Raw genomic sequence first — 15,158 nt, 5'->3', positions numbered from 1 at the left:
ACCCCTGTTGGAAGTCTCCTGTCATGTCTGCCTTTCTGTTGTTGCATCACTAAAAATGGAAAACTATGATTTTCACAAGTCTGGTGGGGCTGGCTATCATGAGGTAACTTTGGGGAGTCCCTGTTGGAACTCTGAGAATGTCTGCCATTCTGTCCTTCAGAACCTGCCTTTGGAGACTTGGGGTGGCTGCGAGTGTAGGCAGGATGCTTGCCTTGCTTCAAATGTCTGGTGGGGGGGCAGTCTGCTCAGATGAAGTTTCCTTGTGAGCTTGGTGGTGTCACTGTTTTGTTCCTGAGCCATTCCATAGACTCCTATAACAACAGCTGTCTTTCCCAGAGAGAAAACTGGGGAGACCTACTTTGGGGTCTATAACTGGGACTCCAGAAATGTAATCCACCCCCAACTTGGAGAGATTGTAGAGAAGTGGATGGCAGTGAGGTTCTCTGCACATTTGGTGTGTGTAGCTTGTAGGGGATCCATTCTATAAGCTTTTGAACATGTGCTTGGCATTTCCCCCCCAAAGCACTTTCCTGATTTAACCTTAGTTTTGTTGGGTTTGCAGTGCTACAGTGGCACTGGTTCTGTGGGCCACATTGCACTGGTTCTTCTGGGCTTACAAAAATGCCCCCTACCAATTTCAGTTTCTGCTGCAGAGATTCTTGGGGACTTTGATTCTTTTCTGCGGGGCTTCTATTGCCCTTGCTTTTTTGTCCGTCCCCCCCCCCCCCCGTCCACTGGGAAAAAAAATTAGGATGGGGGCAGATTCTTTGGGGCACCCTGTAATCTCAATCCTTATCGCATTTAGAGGGCATATAGAGTAGAATTAGCTGGAGATCCCTTGTGAGTTTGATGTCTCTAGCTTGCATAGGATCTGTTCTATATACTCCCGAACCTCCTGAACCTGCACCAGTCATTTCCCCATAAAGCAGTTTCCTGGGGACACCTTCTTTGGAGGGCCATAATTCAGACCCCATAAATCAAAATCTCATCAAACTTGGTGGGCATGTACAATTAATTTTCAATTATCTTCATGCCCACCAAGTTTGATGAGATTAAGATTGTTGTCTCTAGCCATACAGGGAGCCATTCTACTGCATCATGAACTTCACAAACTGAGCTGGTTTGTCTAGCATCAAAAAGTTTGTGGCACTCCATGGTTTGCAATCCATGCATGCCGTATACTGAACTACACCACATTTTCTCAGTTCATGCCTATCTCTAGTTAGATGTATTGATTTAGGATGCTTTCATAAAAGCAAGGATATATGAGGCACTGTGCAGACTTTGTATGCATGAAATCATCAAGAAGCAAAAGAGTGGAAATAATTGGACAAGATTTCTTCTCTCATCCCAAATGTTATGGGGTGTTCAGTGAACCATGATCAGATAAATGGCCATAAAACAGAACTTCCTGTCAGGATCCTGGTTAAATCAGTTCTCAACACCAATCACTTCGAAGAATGCTAACTTTATTGAGACTTTGATGAATACCATACTGAACTCAAGCTATTGTTAGGACTGAAGTTGAATGCGCAAATGTTATAGATATAGTGGGTTCAAGTAAAGGCACTGAAGATCAAGACCCAATCACCCCACGGTACTTGCCCACCAGAATTAACAGTCAACTGCCTCCCCACTATGCACATACCTCTCCCAGAGCATCCCTCTCACCAAAACTGTTGCCTACCCCCCCTCAGACATGTAGCCTCTACATAGCAAGAAAAACAGAATAACAGACATTTGAGAAGTCAGGACATTTGGCCCCACTAAGGTGACAAGCCTCTGGCACTTCAAAGAGAGAGGAAACTCCTCTCTCCTCTCTATGGCAGGTGAGCTGCAAAATGCATAAGGAGCCTGACACTTCCACACTCCAAAGTGCTTTGCACCCTCCAAATGCTCCCTGGATTTGGTATGGGAACAATTCCTTATGCATGGAAATCTGCCATTCTTTTAAATTAAAGTCCACAAAAGATTGCATGGTATATGTGAATAGAATAAGTCATAATGTCAAAAGTGAATCACTGGCAATAAGAACTTAAAAATGAATAAACCTTACATGTTATAAAGCTTCATTTTTCTTTTCTTTTTTAGACATGCATTCTAGTTTGTTTTCTAGCCTTTGCAATGGGATGATACATGACAAGTAATAAAAACCTTACCAATTTACTGCAAATGACTGTGAGGGGACAAGAAAAGTTTTTCAAAACTGCCACTTTAGGCACAGTATAAAAGAAATTTATCAGTCTTGTCCCATATCCACCATATTATACAACTGACTGGCTGAACGGTCTATCAGACTAAGTTGCTTTGCTGTTGAACCTTTCTGATTCCTACAATGCAAGGGGAGAGATAATGCTTCCCATTGCAGTATTCCACAGTTTTAATTCTGGAGAAGGTTTTTCCAGAGAAAGAATGTATTTGATCACTGACTATGGTATACTTTTATTCTTTATTAAACAGTTTAATAATAAGCTGAAAATCTGATGCTATGAAATGTGTGTGTAAAAAATTGGAGAGGTCTGAATTAAAAATATATATTATCTGTGGTCAGTTTGAAGCACATATCTTGAATTAACAAGCCTAGTTTTTGGCATGCATGCTATGAGGTGCCAGAGGCAGCAGGAGTTTGTTGCAAAGCCAGGCAGGGAAATAGGCCCCCCCCAGACCTAACTATGATTCAGAGTTAGTCCAACAGGCCTCCCTGCTTCATTTGTACTGTGCTGCTGCTTCTCCCAACTCAAAGGACTAAATGCATACCATATCAAAGTACTGAGGAATGTGTGTGTGTGTGTGTGTGTGTGTGTGTGTGTGTGAATGAGACAGACAAACACACACTGCCCTTTACATTATGGTAGCATCTCATACTTCCACTTCATTACTGGCACAGTTTCCAAAAGGTGGCCGCCACTTATCTAAACTAACTAGTAAATAGAACTGGCAGTGATCAGAGGGTTCTGTAGCTCTATTTAGTGGAATTCCTACATTTAATTTTTTTTTTAAAAAAAAAACCCCTTAAAATAGGAGAAATGCAGTATCATGAAGTTTTTTCAGCACCAAGAACAGCTCCAAGTGAAACGTAAATGAGCATGCCTGTTTCTCTAGTAAATCCAAAGAATACACAAGAAGGCACCCTCTGTGCTAACAGAGCCTCTTGAGTATCTTACATTTAAGAGTGGCCAATTTATTTCCAGCTGCTCAGTACCCCCTGATGTTTGGTTGCAAAAAACTAAAAAACAAATTGGTATTGCTAGTTTTTATATTACAAAAAAGCTTTCAGGGACTTAAAAAAATGTCTATAGGTATGTGTATAGACTCAGAGGTCTAGTGCCAACAAGCCTTTCCAGTAAAGTGACTCAGTAAGTGGGGTAGTGGTAATGTTCTTTAAAAGCACTTTAAGGAATGATATTAAATTAATAACTTGGAAATGTGTAGGAAAGGGATTGGAAGAGGAACATGACATACAGGGGAGGAATCTGATTTATAAGGGATATCCTTCAATATTTTCAGCACCACTAACACAGTTTGTCACTTACTATGAATTAAATATAATTAAAGTGTGTCTTGAGTACACACATTTTGTTTGATCTTTTCTGTATGGCTGCACTAATGCTAGTCATGTTTTTTCCCCTGGCATTATTAATGCAAGAGGGAAAAAAACAACAACATAAAATACCTACCAAATCAAATCATTCTATTTCATTACTGCATATATTAATAAACTCCCAATGGATCAGACAGGAAAGCACATTGCTACTGATACATCCTAAAGCTATATTTAGTGTTACTAAGCTCCCAACATTAACCATTTTTGTTACCATCTTAAAGCTGTATAGATTGTGTAAGAGATTTCTAGGTGAAGTGATATTAAATATAAACTAGAAATGATAGCAAAATTTGATTTTGATTTTGCAAACACAACCTGTCAGGCTTTTGATGAACAATCTGTTGGGGTTCACGCCTTGGTTCATCACCACCTCTCTGAAAAAAAGGGAAGAATTGGTTTTCTGATCAACAGCCAAAGAACGTTTATATTGGTAATGACTGGATTCCTCCAGTTCCATCCCATCTGGGATTTGAAATCTCTCTTCTCCGTCACTTCAGTGATTCATTTGAATGGTATTCCATTGGAGACTGTGATCAGGACTCCAGGAATAGAGAAAAGAATCCTCTCCTCCAGACTTTTTTTCTAGTGTCTGTGGGGTGGTGGTGCATAGATTGCTCTTCCTGGAATCACAGGAAAATTTGCCCATATATTTTTCCCATGTGTGTCTAATACAAGTTAAACTTTTCTCTTTGGAGTCCCATGGGTGTCTGTTTCTTCCATTCAAAAATCTCTGGAAAAGGCACCCAGGGATGAATTCAGATTTTCTATTATGAACTTAATGAATCTGTTGTGCCATATTAAAATAATATCACATCAGGGAATAATATTATAAAGACTTTATATTACATTATTTTATATACTAAGAGACACTAAAATCATAACAGATAATTTTCATGGACTCTTGGATATGCTTTTCCAGAAATGCCTGAATAAGAGAAACACCTGCTCAGGAACCTTAAAAATCAGGTGGATTTTGGGTGCATGGTTTTCAAGGATCCCTGAGCTGTGCAAGTGTGCAGTTGTTAAACTTTAAAACATTTATCTGCTGCTCATGACCTCTATGAGTACTGGGAAGAAGGCACAGCAGTGCATGCATGTTTGTCCTATCAGGACTATTTTACTTGGGCTATTCAGAGTTCAAAAATGACTAAGGATGCTGCGAATCTCATTGCAAACATGATTGACTGCTGAACTTACCATATTCAAAGGAGGTGATCAGATGTGAACTGATCACTTGCTGTGTTCAGTTTGTGCCAAGCAGCCCTGAACACCTGCCAAAATGGTTTGCACTGGGCTTTTCCAAAATTGTGCATGCACAAAGACATTACCCTGTTGTTGGCTCTCCAGAAGAACTGGTTGGCCACTGTGTGAGACAGGATGCTGGACTAGATGGAACATTGGTTTTGGATTATGCCCATAGGCTCACATTAGTTGCAAGAAAGCATCATTTTAATGCATATAGTCACCACTTAAGTATAAATGTTTGTTCAGGAAATGTAAGAATTATAGATCTGTAACATGGTTTAAACTGGCTAGTCATGGTATTTTAAATCAGCCCACCTGGTATCTAAATGCCTCTGTATGGGGAGAAAGAGACTGTCTTCATGATAACGTCTTTAAAAGTTGCTTGTGAAGTTATGGGAATCATCTAAGAGCTATTGCTAGGGATGGGCACAGACACGAACACCAAACCAAAATTCGGGCCGAATTTTTGGACAGACCAGCTCGAAGGTCACATGTCTGGAAGATTGAGTGCCTGATCATCGCGTTCTCAGTTTGAAAGCGTTCAGCTACTTTCACCAGAGAAACCCCATCCGCGTCATTTCGCGCCGAAAAGTGGGTGTGGGTGGGATTTTTTGGCAGTTGAGGGTCCAATGCCGGGCACCCAAGGCCGACAGGCATCTCCTATTTCCAATCAGAGACATCCATCCTTCTCCATTGGAATGGGACGGGTGTTTGTATATATTCCCAGGTGGTACATGACTGTCCTTTGTTTTGTGTTGCAGTCTCTTGCAGGGCAGTGCTCCTTTTGCACGTGGAAAAAATCTTGTGGTGGTCCTGAGGCAAAATTTACTGGGGTCGCTGGGTGGGTGGAGAAACCAGCTGGATCTCCTAGCAACAATACCAATTGCCAGATGAAAAACATCCTCCCCTTCCCTCTTCTCTCCATTTCCCCCCTTTCTGCATTTCTCCGCTGCAATGCCTGGTCACCACCTGCCTTTTCTCTCTACCCTGAGAGGGGTGGGAAACCGGGCTTGAATTCTAGGGTCACTCCCTGCAGGGCCCACCCTTCCATGTCTACTCAACATCTCTCCTCCCTCAGTGGGAACATCCCACCAGGCCTGTCCCCTGGCATGGTGCTCCTTAACACTACCTCAAAGCATTTCACAGTCTGTCATCATTTCCCAACCCCCTGAAAGCAGGGCTGCTAGACAGGAAAATTTAATGTTACATCATGCACCTGGGTCCCTCCCCATAGGGCCCACCCTTCTATGTCTCCTTACATCTACCCCCCCCAGGGGAGGTTACGCCAGGCCAGTCCTCGGCTGAGCGCTCCTTAACACTACCTCAAACGGTTTAATGGTCAGTCATTGTCACCCAACCCCCAAAAGCAGGGCTGCTAGAGGGGGAAATTTACTGTCATGTCATGCTCCCGGGTCCCTCCTTGCAGGGCCTACCATTCCATGTCTACTCAACATCTCCCCTCCCCCCGGGGGAGGACTTGTTGGGCTGATCCCTAGTTTGGTGTAGTGGTTAAGTGTGCAGACTGTAATCTGGGAGAACCGAGTTTGATTCCCCACTCCTCCACTTGCAGCTGCTGGATGACCTTGGGCAAGCGATAGTTCTGTCAGAGCTGTCCTTGAAAGAGCAATTCTCTCAGAGCTCTCTCAGCGCCACCTGCCTCACAGGTCTGTCTGTTGTGGGGAGGGGAAGGGAAAGGAGTTTGTAGACTACTCTGATACTCTGAGTGAAGTGCAGGGTATAAATCCAATCTCCTCCTCCTCCTCCTCCTCCTCCTCCTCTTCTTCTTCTTCTCATCACCTCAAAGAATGTCATGGTCATCATCGTTACCCAACCCCCCGAAATCAGGGCTGCCAGAGGGGAAAATTGAGAATTGGGTGCCTATAGCTGAACCAGTTCTGCTCCAGACTGTCTGAAACCATCACTGGACAAGTCCTCCAGAGGCAGTTTCCCTGGGGGCACCGGTCTATGGGGTCTGCTACTCATATCCCCCAGGCCTGACAGGAACATGACTTGTGGGGCATGTGGATGGCCACCCCAGGGATGAGCTGTGCAAATCGGAGGCCTCTAGTTCACCCGGGTCAGTTTTGGTCACTCCTGAAACGGCAGGGAGGATGTTTCATTGAAAAACATTGTCTCTTTGGGGGCCTGTAGCTTGGCCCCCCGAAGTCCAAGAGGAACCAAACTTGGTGGGCACATCGAGAATAGTGAGCTGGAATTATGTTGAGAATTTGGGCCCCTGCCCCCCCGGGGGTCTTTTAGGCATCCAGACCGGTCCATGAACTGGTTTGCAAGCCGGCCACAGTCCGGTTTGAGAACTGTTCTGGAAATGGGGTCAGGTCGGTTCGTTTCGGTCTGGGGCAAAATGTAGAAAGTGCCCATCCCTAGCCATTGCTGAAAACAAGATGATGAGCTAGTTTGGTCCTTGGTTATATCTCAAAGGGCTCTTCTTATGTTTTGCTTTCTTATAGGGAATTCTACCAACTTGCCTTTTTGTATGGACAATGCAGTGACCGAACCAGGACAGATACTGATGGATTCTTTTTATCTGGGTACTTCCTTGTTTTCTTTGCCATAACATGTTGCTTAGGGTACAATTCTTTTCTGCATCCACTATCTCCTTTACTTTCAGAGAAGGTAAACAACATTTACATAATAAGAGATATGCCCTTTACAAAAGAATGTGAATAATGATTACATTTTTTCCCTGAGAAGTGATACGAAACTCCATAAGTATTGAATAATAAATCATTGCAAGCTGAGTAATCTATGCAATGATATACATTTAATTTAGGCTATTTCATAACTTGTTAAACAATATAATTCATTTACCATTGCATTTCTATAGGAGAAGCTTTAATTATATTCCATCTCCTTATTACTAGGATCCCATCTACCTGACAATGTGGGGAAGCATTTTTTTTTATTATCCCCATACATTTATACAGATAACACATCATCTTAAGCAATACTCAATATTGTATATTATTTTAAAGTATGTTACTGCTATTGGCCTGTCCTAGTGGCTATTGAATGTTTCATCAAGAGTTAATAGTACTAGCATACATCTTTTCATGTGTTAAAGATGTGGTTTTAAATCAGGGTTTAGTTTATCATACAGTAATGTATGTATATCTTTGTATTCTTAAATAGCAAATGCAAAGCAATAAACTAATTCTTCAGTGCACTATTAGTGGCAAATAAGTATAAGCATTACCTTATTAAATTTAACATAGAACAATAGCACAAACATATTACTACTAACTTTTCCCCCTTGTTTGTATTAGTAGGAAAATGTTTGCTTAAACTAAACTTAGGTATTTTAAAATAAATGTTGGTATACTTTATTATTGGTAAAAATCACAGATACTTAATATCAATACAACCATCTTAAATTGCCAGAAACTTCTAACATTACCACTTTGATGTTCTCCATGAAATAGTTGAATTCTCTTTGATTAGTTATTCTTGTGGAATGTATTTTATTACGGCACTTGAAAGGGCAGAAAGGATTTGTGGGATCTCCCTCTCTGGAGAACTTAAATACAAGCATGGATTAGTCCCCCCTCATTCCCTGGTGAGTTGTATAGCAAGGGAAAGATGGCCCAGTTGTAATATAGAACCTACAGTACATGGTACCATAAGGGTCAGTTAGGTTATCACTCTGGGCATCTGCATGAGGCCACTGACCAAGTGTGAGAATATGTAGGTTTGTTATTGTTTGCCATCAGCGCTGACATCAATATGTTGCTGATACCCAACTGTATATTTCATAAGTAGAAGGAGCAGCTATCTTTGTCCTAATCCCATTCCTAATAAAGGCCAACTATAGTAAAGTATATGAAGATGAATAACCTGAATCCAGATAAAAAGAAAATGATGCAGATTGTGGATGTTGTTTTTCCAGAAGGGATTGATCTGTCCATTATTTGTCAGGAAGGTTTCAGTGTCACATGAAACATTTTTTTGGAAATCAAAATGGAAGTTGTTCCAACTGCACTTGGTGCATAGAATTTCATCTCTTCAGTTCAGTCCATACCGGAGCATGTTTGGCTGAGGGCCAAGCTACATGATAGATTTGATTAGACACACAAAGGCACTAAGTATTAAATGCTTGTTTTATCTAAAATATTTTCCAGAACAATTTATGCTTAAAGCTGAGGCTGAAATTAGTACAGACACACAGTAAATATCTCCCAGCTCCTTCTCTCAGCCCAGCTGTCTCAATTCAGATATAGCTAGACTGGTGCATGAATTGCTGACCTCTTCTCTGTTGGGGAGCAAAATTATGGCTTTCCTCCTCTCTTTGTCCCAAATGTTGTAACTTCATGTGCTCCTGCTTCTTTATTTTTTTGTATCAAGAAATTATGCACTAATATATTCATTCCATGAACTTCAGATTCCACATGGAAAACAGCTATCTCTTTCTATTTTAATCCACTAGAGTTTCTTCTACAGTCCTACATGTAGAAACTAAAAAAAAGATGGATAACTGAATATTTAAGTAGGTATGTCTATCCATACTGAATTGCTGTAGACATCAGAAACTCCTGTTCAGAATGTCCATTTTGCTTATTATGTGTACTTTTATTGTATTTAAACTCTTGGCAAAGATGTAGTACTGGAAAGCTAAACCAAGTGTCTGATTACCAAAAACAGGTTTCTTTTTTCAGTCTGTGGGGGTTGGAACACTTGTCTCTCTTTCATTTTGTACATGTGGGGTAAAAAACAGTATCTTGATATAAGCATCTAGGTTTTCTTTTGAACATTTTTTTCTGGTTCCTTTCCAACTTTTCTCTTTATCTCCTGCATACCAGCTTCCAGGTATCTGTCTCTTGACAGCAGAGATGTTTAGAGGATTAATGCCTTGATTGGCAGGTTGGCTAACATTATAGTTCTGTTCATGTGGAGATCTTCCTTCAATTTATAGGGGAAAATTACAACAGACAAGACTTTGAGAGAGAGAGAGAGAGAGAGAGAGAGAGACTGCCTCCCTTGCTGGCAAAGTATTCAGGCAAATATAACTTCAAAATACAATCTGATCCTGGATGGCTTTTATTGTAGACCTGAAAATAAGAAAGCAGAATATAAGAAACAATAATTTTCAGTTCCCTTGTCTAATAGAAGCAGGAGAGATGTCAGGCTGTGTAATGCAAGAGAAGAAATACCGGTAGCTGAAAACTCTCCCTCATTATTTGTTCATAAGCAGGAGATAAAGAGAGAAGGAGCATAATGAAACTTACTTGAAACAGACTCTTCAAAGCACCAAGATTCAGTCCTGTGGTTTTGACCAAGAGGTGTGCTGTTGATTATACTTGGGTCCTACTCTCTCTATTCTGAATAGCCATATTTCCTTCTCTTCTGCTTAGCATGACAGGCTTAGCATAGTCTGGCTTCACTTCTAATTTCATCTGGTGTTGTTTTTGGGTTGTTGTTGTTTTTTGTAATGGAGAGTTTTGATCAGATATCCCACCTTAATCTACTTCACCATGCATTCACCCTCTGGCTGATCAATCAGATTACTGCTGTGCAGCAACCATGGAATAGGCAGTCAGGCAGTTTTCTTAACCTATCTTTTGTGCATGCACATAACCATGTATTTGCCTTGTTGGGGAAGCTTAGCCAGTACAGGGGGGGTCCCTTGAATTTGTTGCTCAACCCCCCCAAGGGGGGGCTCCTGATCCAAACAAGGTGTTCTGGTACATAACCACACATGTAGTGCTTCACAACCAGGGTGTGAATATGCAGTTAAGTGCATATTGCTGTCTCCAAAAAAGGGCTCAAGGAATGTTTAGACTTCACAAACAGCTTGAGAGCACCATGGATTGATCAGACATCCAGAAATGCAGGGTGAAACTACTGTCATCCATAAAGACTAGATTTTCCCCAGTATCAAATAACTCCAACTTGAAGATGGGTGAGAATGGGATGCTGAAGATGGGTGAGAATGGGGTGCTGACAACTGGGGGACAGGAGACAGATGTTGCTATATTTTAATGCATATTTTAAATATGCAGAGCAACAGCAACAGCATTGGATCAAACAGCTCATCTGATCGCAGCCAATGTTGCTTTGTTTATTTACTTTGATGCTACCACTTTATGCACCGTTTGGTGCCTTTTTCTTGATTACTGACTAGATCCACAGCTATCTAAGGTCCTTTCCACACTAGACCTTAAATCCTGCTTCAACCCTCTCCCCAAACTTACATTCTATACTACACGTGAGTTCACCCCTGTAATTATCTTGGAGTATTTTTACATTCTACACTATACTCGAGTTCACCCCTGTAATTATCTTCAGGTATTTTTTCTTTCCACATTACATTGAGGTCACCTGAGTTTCACCCCACACTTGTCCCAGGATAAACGGATGCTGTTATAACCAGGGATAAATGCAAGGTATTGTGTCATGAGTTGGACTCTGATAAAACCAGGGATGAGATCCAAGTGTGGAAAGGACCTAAAAATACTATAGGATGGACTAGAAAAGACTCTAAGGAAATTCTGACCATACTTTTCCAGAGACTTTTAAATACAGTAACCATGTGAGGCTCAGATTCTGATCAGGACAATTGGGGGTTATTTTCTACCTTAGCCCCTCCCTAGGCATGTTCAGTCAGTTGAAACCAAATCTCCCACATTTTATTAACCTTGGAAGAAAAAAGGTAGGCATCTGCATGACTGCCACATACACTTTTCAAATGCCAAAAAATCTAGTCATAGATTTTCAATGATCTTACCTGTCCTAACCAGCAACTACTGTCAAGCAGAAATATGTGGAATCCACAATGGGAATACTTCCCCCCCCCAAACCTATTAACATAACCCAACTAGTCTTCTCATGCATGAGGATACCAGAAACTGAATAGCTGGTGGAGTATTGCTGTAACATACTGTGGCAAGGTATAAGCCAGATGCAAATAATCACACTCTTTAGTGACAAGGTATGAGGAAATGTTCTCCAATTTTAAAAAAAAGCCATGTTGTTTCTCTACTTTCACTACTAGTTTCACTACACATTTTTATATTTAATTGTATATGGTATTTGAGCATACCATGCATGCTATTAATAGTTATAATAAGCAGGGACCCACAAGAAATTTGCAGGGAGGGTGCATCCCATCCAACCACCATTGCTTCCTTCCTTAGTAACTATAGCATGGCTCGCAACTTTTAAATGTTGACTGCGCCTCCTCTATAGAAGTGAGCCTAATAGTCTCATCACTTATATGCTATGCGAATCTCACCTATCAGATTGGTTGACATGTGTTGAAGGGAAAATTACACTGATGGGGCTCAGCATGGATGATTTGATCCTTCTTTCGGAGAAGTACGCTTTTGGCATGATTAAACAGAGATTGATCGATATAGAAATGCAAGAAATTAGAAGCCTTGCTACTGGGCATTGCTCTCCCATTCATTGGAGGATTTCTCTTAGTGGGCCGCTGCCAGAGTATTTTTCCTGTCTGATTGATCCCTATATTAGAAGGGTATTCACGCTGGCCCGTTTTAATGTGCTCCCCTCAGCTGTGTTATATGGGAGATTTTTTAAAAATACCATTCCCGGATAGGTTATGTCCCTGTGGGCTAAAGGAGATTGAAGGAACGGACCATGTACTTCTGACTTGTAGATTTTACCAGGATTTGTGCGCTTATCACCTCGGCCCTATACTGCAAACCCTGGAGGGCAAATCTGATGAAAGTAAGATAATGAACCTTCTAGCCTCAAACAGGGCTGATACCATCGAAGAGGTGGCAAACTTCCTTTACAGAGCGTATAGGAGGAGAAGTTCTTTTTCAGCAGAAGGGGTAGTGAATTGTTTTGCATGCCTACGACCTCTGTACCTAAGGCTGCTGCTGTTGTTATGCCAATAAAGGTTTGTTGTGTTGTGACATTGCTTCCTTCCTTCTCTGTCAATCTTCCACCCTTGATTTCTCCCATTCTGCTTTTCTGACAATCTCCTCTTTCTCTCTCCCTCCCCCATTCATCTTCTGTCAACTTCTCCTTCTCTGTCAGTCTCTCTTCCTCTTTCTTCCCCTCTCCTTCTCTGTCAATATTCTCCCATCTCTCTTTCTTCCGCCCTCTTGTCTTCCTCTTGGGCCACTGGCCAAAGAGCCACCATGTTTGCAGTAAGGCTCCCAGGAGCCACTACACTGTCAGCAGGGCCACTGCAGGTCATTTGGGAGCTGACACATCAGTGGCAGCCCCAGGCCCGTAGCTATCCAGGGGCCGTGGTTTTTCTGGCCCCCTCCCCTGCTCCCCCTCGCTCCCCCTGGCCCCCTCACCCCCTGATCGATGGTCTTGTTGCCGGCATTTTGCTGGCTTGCTGGGGAGGGAGGGGATGACAAATACAGAAGAAAAAGGAGTGGACAGAGCCAGTCCCCGCCTAGGCTCAGACCATTGGCTGCTTACAGTGGGCAGCCTCTAAGCAAAGAGCCCACCAAATACAAGATAAACAAGCCACACCACTTCTTCCTCATCATCTTCCTCCAACTCCAGGAAACTGCAGCAGCAGAGGCTGCAGAGCAGCTTTTCTCTCTGTCCTCCTGCACAGCCCTGGGCCATAGCTCCGCCTCCTCTGCTCCTTCTCACACTTGGACCACAGACCAGCTTCTGTCTGCCGTTCAGCAGCTCAGCAGCCTCAGAGGAGTCTTCCTGTGTGATGTCCACCAGCTCCTCATAGTCCACCTGAAGCAGCTGCAGTTTGGAGCATGCCCTGAGCAGCCTCCAAACTTGCACAGCTGCGAAGAGAGGGGGAGGACAGTGGCAATAGGGGGCCGGTGGCAACTCTTTGCTGGCTGGGGCAGTCCATGAGCATTCTTCACCCGCCCCACCCCCACATTATCCAAGAATGAAAGCCAGGAATGTCATTGCATTTCATGGGCTCTGTTGGAATACATTACAGCACAAGAAGAGTTGCAAAGAAAATGCGGAATGGATTTTCCATTAAGTTATCTGGAATGACAGCCCCCGAAATGGAATGATAGCCCCTGGGGTAGCAGATATTTTCTGGGACTGGGATGACAGCCCCCAGAGTGGAATGACAGCCCCTGGGACTAGCAGGAGTGTTATGGAATGACAGCTCCTGGGAACAGAATCACTTAATTTACAATATTTCCATAAAAACCAGCCAGTCATCAACATAACAAGAAAGTGATCAGCCACAAGAAGTAAAGATGGGGGGGGGGAGGACAGCTTTTGTTGAAATGCTTGCTAGCCATTCAAAGAATTCTTTAAAAGATTTCTGGATGGTAAAGCCGAATTGTGTGTTCTATCATGCATTGTATTGTATTATGTTTATATGAAAATAATAACTTTTTAAAAAGGAAGCCAAAATTCCTCTTACAAAGCTTCTATACCCTTTAAAGTAACCCAGCATTATCCCTGCAGTTGACAAGCAAACTGCTTCACTGGTAGAAGACCAGAAGTCAGCATCAGAGTGGGGAAACTTAAGGCTCTGCAATACTTCTGTTTGTTCACTTTTCTGAATAAAGCAGCATTACCTAGGAACATGTAGATTTATGCTACCCTGGCTCCTAAGCTATATTGGGACTTCTTTAATACCATGACCATTAGAGCATGGGGAATGCTGATAATTTTTCTCATCCACATTGAGTCATAATCATCCTGTAATGAGTTAACTGCTGGGAAGCAAAAGACAATACTAGGTTGGATCCCATCAAACACTTCCACTGAAGGGGGACTGATTTTAGCTAGTCACTTAGATCCCACTGAGAATTCTTTTTAATGCTGTCTCTTGAGATCCCCCATCCCCCCAGAACAAACATTTTGTGGTAGTTTTCAGTTGGATTCATGCCATTGGGTGGTGGGTGAGTAGAATGTTTTAGAAGAGTTAAGACATGGGCGATTTACTTTACGAAATACTAGTTTTGTGTTCTGGAATAATGAAAGAGGCATTGGATGTAGTAAACTAAAAATTAGCTGAAGCACCACAGTAGTATAAAATTCCTTGATAATTTTGCTACTTAAATTGTTATGGAAAACCCAAAACAGTGTGAACCTCAAGAGAAGTCTTCCTACCAAAAACCAACCTTCAGAACACTTATAAAACCTCACGCTGCATGCAGGTCAGATTTAGATTTCTCAAGTTGTTTTGAAGTGGCATCAAATAATTGATCAGCAACTATGACTGTGATTATAGTACAAAATCAGAGCTGAATTGTGGCAAATAATTGGACAAAAACAATTACAGCCAGGAAATTTCATAGTAACAATATGAAACAATTTGTCTTAATTTCCCACAGGAATAAGAGCTTTGATTGGAATTAAAACCTAGTGATGGGAGAGT

Source organism: Gekko japonicus, unplaced genomic scaffold (assembly GCF_001447785.1).
Source record: "Gekko japonicus isolate JY-2015 unplaced genomic scaffold, Gekko_japonicus_V1.1 scaffold662, whole genome shotgun sequence".
In the NCBI taxonomy this organism is placed as follows: Eukaryota; Metazoa; Chordata; class Lepidosauria; order Squamata; family Gekkonidae; genus Gekko; species Gekko japonicus.
This window is presented reverse-complemented; position numbering follows the sequence as displayed.